Source organism: Botryllus schlosseri, chromosome 5 (genome assembly GCF_051294905.1).
Source record: "Botryllus schlosseri isolate E-star chromosome 5, Bs_hap1, whole genome shotgun sequence".
In the NCBI taxonomy this organism is placed as follows: domain Eukaryota; kingdom Metazoa; phylum Chordata; class Ascidiacea; order Stolidobranchia; family Styelidae; genus Botryllus; species Botryllus schlosseri.
Genome location: NC_137240.1, coordinates 11896152 through 11903303, shown reverse-complemented (window position 1 = coordinate 11903303; position 7152 = coordinate 11896152).

The window sequence follows — 7152 nt, the reverse complement described above, 5'->3', positions numbered from 1 at the left end:
CTACGGAAGATCGATTTCCTTATTCCCGCGACAGGCAACGCCGGATTTCATCACAATCACAGCGCCGCGTCCTGTTAATTATTAAACTTGAAGGCTACAGTTAACCTCTGTTGTGTAATCCAATTTATCACGCATCGCCACTCAACGCGGAGTTTTCTTGTGTGGATTGCATGGTTTCCATAGACTATAAGGTGTGACAATTTGGCTGTTATTATTGTCGCCAGACTATGAAAATATATGATCATGACTGTCGTTCGATTAGGAGCTGCCGAAGCAGTCGTTAATGATATATTCGGGCCGTAAAGATGGTAATTCTATAGCCGGATGAAAATGTAGCAAGTTGCTATTTCGAGTCGTGCAAAAAGTATTTGAGTTTAACGTGGTGTACTTACTTATGCAAGGAGTTAGAGGAGTCGCTTCAGGATCGAAACGAAGGGTTACAAGACTCCAGTGTCACAGTTCTAAGTTTGCCAACTGTTCAGATTACTACTAGGGGGCGAAAGGGTTCGCGTAATGGAATCCGAAACGAGTATTGATTGTCATGTTTCGAGTGGAGAAGTGATATTCGTTCTTACCGAGTACTGTGGGCTACGCCCGCGCCATCAAAAGTGATTTCAGTAACGAGAATGATCGTTTCAATTTTTCTTAGGCTCGCGTGAGCTTGGAAACCTAGATTCGCCGTATCATATCATCCGAAACTTTTAGTTCTATAGTGGAATAATATGTACGTTCGTGAAGATGACATTATTGTAAAATATTGATCGACCTGAAACATTGTGACAAAGCACAATGTCAGAATTTTGCTTACCAACTACTAAATCCGTTTTGGTGATTCTAACTGGACTTATTTCATTTATTGTCGTATGTTACTTGACATTTTACATAATTGAACTTGCCAATTCTTTCCTATGCGATGAGAGTTCAGAATGTCCGAGTCGCAATACTCCACTAGTAGCCTAAATGCTTAATTCGAGACCGCGCCAGACCCTAATTTTCTTCGTGTTCTTCTTAATAAAACGTTGCTTCTTAGTATTCATGATGCTTTGCTATATAAGGTCATTTTGGTCATTTTACACTAAGCGAATATGCTCATTGGTTATTATTATTATTATTTAACATCCGACGACTCAATTTCGTCCCGGCTTTTGAATTACACCACTTATACAAATCGGATGCTGCTCGGAGTTCGACGCCAACACGATTCTGTCCGTCTGCTGTCTCTAAATTTGCTTCGTCGGTCTTGGCATTTCACATAATTTCCGAATCGCGAAATCAGCCTTACTTCACGTGAAGATCAGTCAGTGACCCGCTCTCATCTGCACGTGATCACAAAGTATGCTTCGGCGTTCTCGTGGCGCTCGATGAGAGTACTAAAAATTTGTTTCTTGGCCTTATCCGGTACACACTCTACAGTAGTTACACAGCAGATATCTGTAACTCAGCTGATAGCCTACCTCCCTATCATATTCGCTAAAAAGCATGAATTAGTGGGGGATAATATCACGGATATGGTACTAGCGGTCGATAAATATATTATGTTCGCTATTATTTTTTATCAGATCCAGAGGTAAAGTCTGTATAAACTTTATTGCGAGAAATATAATTCAATAAAAATCGATATTAAATTTCAATGTCCCATTCGCAGTGGAGTTACCATGTCTCAAGTCAATGTCGTCATAATCTCATTACGGAAAATATTGAATGACCTTTGTGCCATTTTGGTTTATGGATCCCAGCACACAATTTATTTTGTGGGATTCAAAAATGTGACTATTATTTCGAAATTCCTTGATCTATTGTCAATACGGACACAACATCACTACACGACAAAACAGATTTGATCGTGTTTTCAAATTGTTCATTGATACGTCTTATCGTATTTCGCGAAAATCGGTCGATCGTAAGTTTGAAATATGTACCGGAAATTCTATTGCAATAGCTAATCGCCATTTGCGTTCCCTCTATTTACAGAAAAGAGAGAACATTACATTGACAATTTCCCAGTTGTATATTAACCGTTTGTATACCCTGAGAGCAAGAATACCAATAAATAGAATGTGATGACTTATACATCAAACACAAGATAGCGAGCGCTATATAACTTAGAGACGACTGGAATAAACAGATCTAGCCAGGACAGCGGGTATTTGCTAACAGAAGGTACAAGTCATATTGTTTCTCAGATGCTGTACGCAGGAAAGATAATGGGATGGTGTGAACGTGGGGTTCACGTTCGCGTTCTGTGGGTGAACCGCAGAAATTTAGAGGTTCACGTTCACAAACGAACCTTGGTAGGTTCTGCACTGTGGACCTTAGTCATATAGTACAATTTTCACTTCATTATAACTTCTTTGGTTGAAATTTATTGCATTTCAACTGCGGGCCACTATGTGCATGGCGCTGACAGCATCACTAAACGAGCATGCAACTTGACAAATCCAAAGATTTTACTTGCTTTGTTACAAAAGTTTGCTCGAATATTTAGTGACACTGATTGCGGGTCAATCTCACAACATCTAGAGCGAAATAGACTAAATGTACGTAGTCAGCAAATGATGCTTATTCAACCAATCAATGAAATTGATATCGTTGCCCGATGTAAAAAATCTAGCTGTTGGCTACTGATTACACTCTGCTCAATATTACCGTAGCAATACTCAGACGACGAATACATTGTCCGTCTGACCTAGACCCTTGAGGCGTAGATTTATATTCCCTATTGCAAGTCCTCGTCGAAATCGTTGGCAAAGCGACGGAAGATATTGATTTTATGGGATTATTATATCATTTGATTGCCCCAGTTGATACATTTGGCGACGTTTAAGACGTCAATATGTACTTCAGCATTGTGGCATTATGTGGCCCGAATCGTCGCTAAGTATCGTGTACAAATAGGCTATCACTTCACTGAAATGCAGGGTTGGAATTAGCAATATGACGTCACGTGACGTCATGAGGTTCACGTTCGCGTTCAAACAGAACCTTTGGAAAAGGTTCGCGTTCACACGAACCTGAACCTTTCAGAGGTTCATACCATCCCTAAAGATATATGTATTCCACACTTGCCAGTTTGAAGTTTCGAGGTAGAGATAGTGCAGATAGCAAATGCTTTAAGTCTGTATGAAATCAGTGATTTTAGTTTGTACAATCCAACCATCGAAATAGTCATACCAATAACTTGTTTGTTACCTTGAATGATTCCAACTTTTATCGGTATACTATAAATTAGTTAACAAATGATATTTGGTCCGTCTGTTATAGGATTCAAAATAACTCACGGGAGCAGAGCATCGGTATGTAGTGTGCGATGTTTTTACCAACGTGATTGAATGATTGCCCCCACGAGACTAGTCCGTAGTCATGTTCTAATTTCCAGTCGTGTCCACCGTGATGATATATCGCTCAATTCATCAGAAGCAACTCGTTTGGCTGAAATTGGTCACAAAATATCGATGCTTATACTAATTGCCATTGTTATCAATACGATGAATCGTTTCGACAATTTCACCCTTAACGTCGTTAACCCATAACCAGAACCAGTGTTGCCAATTGGCGCATTTGGGAGCCAAATTTCGGAAATTTGGCTCTTTTAAAGGTCGGTTGGCAACGAAAAATTTGGCGCAATTTGGCTCAAATTTGGCGCATTTTACTATAAAATGTTTAACGATTGAAACTGATGTAAAGTCGAATCGCTCTTCCTAAATTCTCATTCTAACCTCAGATATTAGGATTTACAGGCCTATATCATCATTGAGCGGCTTATTGCCATCACAGTGCTTCTATCGTGCTCCATATTCTAGATCAGGGGTCACCAACGCGGGCCGGGGGTAGCCCGTAAGGACCAGATGAGTCGCCCACGGGCCTTTTCTAAAAAATGGAGTGACAGTTCTTACCAGTGATCTTCCAGTGAGCTTTTATATAATGAGATTGATTTATTTAGCTGTTTTTGTGTAAATCACTCTAACATGTAACTTAATTACTCCCGCCATTTACCCGCTTCAATATTTTAGTGTTTTTTTGCTGTAACTCGTTTTGTAGAGAAAACTTTCTTCTTAAGACAGATAGAAACATGATGTTTCGGCAGCTTTTGAGCTATATATCATGACTCTACGAGCAGTGGTTGTCGAGTTGTGCAATTTTACCCCCCCCCCCCCCTCGTGCACAGAAATTAGGGGTTTGTCTGCTGGAAAATAGGGGCAATTCCCTAAAGTCAATTTTTATTGAAGTTTCAGGTAATTTGTCGGGATTTTAAAAAAAACTTTTTCGATTAAAAAAAGGTTATTTTTTTCCACCCTAATGTAAAGGTGCACAGGCTTATTTTTGTGTTTTAGGTGAAATGTATAAGCATATTGGTTGAAATCGAAAATAGTTGGCTCCTTGAAAGGCCGGTTGGCCATTTTGGAGAGCAATTTGACTCTTGTGGATCACCAGCAGATGGCAACCCTGACCAGAACCACAAACTGGAAGTTGGTAGCTCGCCTGCTCAAAAAATGTTAGCCTCGCTTACGGGGGCTACTAGGCCTATTCTTAGTCTTTGGCGATATCGTCCGGAAAGGAGCTTGCTGCTCTTTCTGTAATCCTATTACAAATAGGCTATCACTTCACTGAAATGCAGGGTTGGAATTAGCAATATGACGTCACGTGACGTCATGAGGTTCACGTTCGCGTTCAAACAGAACCTTTCGAAAAGGTTCGCGTTCACACGAACCTGAACCTTTCAGAGGTTCATACCATCCCTAAAGATATATGTATTCCACACTTGCCAGTTTGAAGTTTCGAGGTAGAGATAGTGCAGATAGCAAATGCTTTAAGTCTGTATGAACTCAGTGATTTTAGTTTGTGCAATCCAACCATCGAAATAGTCATACCAATAACTTGTTTGTTACCTTGAATGATTCCAACTTTTATCGGTATACTATAAATTAGTTAACAAATGATATTTGGTCCGTCTGTTATAGGATTCAAAATAACTCACGGGAGCAGAGCATCGGTATGTAGTGTGCGATGTTTTTACCAACGTGATTGAATGATTGCCCCCTCGAGACTAGTCCGTAGTCATGTTCTAATTTCCAGTCGTGTCCACCGTGATGATATATCGCTCAATTCATCAGAAGCAACTCGTTTGGCTGAAATTGGTTACAAAATATCGATGCTTATACTAATTGCCATTGTTATCAATACGATGAATCGTTTCGACAATTTCACCCTTAACGTCGTTAACCCATAACCAGAACCAGTGTTGCCAATTGGCGCATTTGGGAGCCAAATTTCGGAAATTTGGCTCTTTTAAAGGTCGGTTGGCAACGAAAAATTTGGCGCAATTTGGCTCAAATTTGGTGCATTTTACTATAAAATGTTTAACGATTGAAACTGATGTAAAGTCGAATCGCTCTTCCTAAATTCTCATTCTAACCTCAGATATTAGGATTTACAGGCCTATATCATCATTGAGCGGCTTATTGCCATCACAGTGCTTCTATCGTGCTCCATATTCTAGATCAGGGGTCACCAACGCGGGCCGGGGGTAGCCCGTAAGGACCAGATGAGTCGCCCACGGGCCTTTTCTAAAAAATGGAGTGACAGTTCTTACCAGTGATCTTCCAGTGAGCTTTTATATAATGAGATTGATTTATTTAGCTGTTTTTGTGTAAATCACTCTAACATGTAACTTAATTACTCCCGCCATTTACCCGCTTCAATATTTTAGTGTTTTTTTGCTGTAACTCGTTTTGTAGAGAAAACTTTCTTCTTAAGACAGATAGAAACATGATGTTTCGGCAGCTTTTGAGCTATATATCATGACTCTACGAGCAGTGGTTGTCGAGTTGTGCAATTTTACCCCCCCCCCCTCGTGCACAGAAATTAGGGGTTTGTCTGCTGGAAAATAGGGGCAATTCCCTAAAGTCAATTTTTATTGAAGTTTCAGGTAATTTGTCGTGATTTAAAAAAAACTTTTTCGATTAAAAAAAGGTTATTTTTCTCCACCCTAATGTAAGGTGCACAGGCTTATTTTTGTGTTTTAGGTGAAATGTATAAGCATATTGGTTGAAATCGAAAATAGTTGGCTCCTTGAAGGGCCGGTTGGCCATTTTGGAGAGCAATTTGACTCTTGTGGATCACCAGCAGATGGCAACCCTGACCAGAACCACAAACTGGAAGTTGGTAGCTCGCCTGCTCAAAAAATGTTAGCCTCGCTTACGGGGGCTACTAGGCCTATTCTTAGTCTTTGGCGATATCGTCCGGAAAGGAGCTTGCTGCTCTTTCTGTAATCCTATTATCTGCGTTATAAGTCCGGATCGATATTTGGAATATGGAACACGTGTTCAGCCCTGCTGTCTAAGACAAACGTAGATTCCATCTCCGTCTTTAGTCAAGGCGAGAAAATAATGACGACGCCGCGGGCCGCAGCATTTATAGGCGTATTCTATGTCTCTCCAAGTAGGCTTTATTTGGCGGGAATAAATTGTCCTATTGAAAGTGAACCGATCCAGCAGACTGTCAGTTACACACATAGTCAAAATGTGATTCATGTGACTCTTGTATCAATTTAGGTCAGGCACGAAAAGAATCATCACATCTATAAATATTGGAATTGAATTGTTATTGTACTTGATAGATATCAAATATAAGATATAGACACCATATGGGCGGACTAGTGTATGATGCCATCATAAAAGCTATCGGGTTATAACTTTGCAGCTACTATGAATATTTTGAATTTAACAAATTGATAATAGAAACTGATCTGATATCAAAACATTTTTACGTTGAGCATTGTAATTCCAATCCAGGATTTGGGTATACTTCTGATAAGTGGTTGATGAATAGTTTCAGGCTTTCGGAGCAATTTAAGAGGGAATTTTCAGTTTATAACCTGAAAAGATATATGTGACACTTATATATTGTCAAATTAATAAAAATGTAAAATATCGTCGCGGGCCGCGTGTTTGAGACCTCTGAGCTGGACAATTTGTCATAGTGAGGTAATAAGACGGTACCGGTAACTTAAATGACCGTGGTACGAGGTCGACTTCCGAATCCATACCCAAGATTTGAAGGTTTATCTGTGCTCCTTACTTGTCGTCTTCCGATCCGCGTAAACTGTGTCTTAGTAATGCCTATAGCAGAATACACGTAGCCCATGCTGTATAG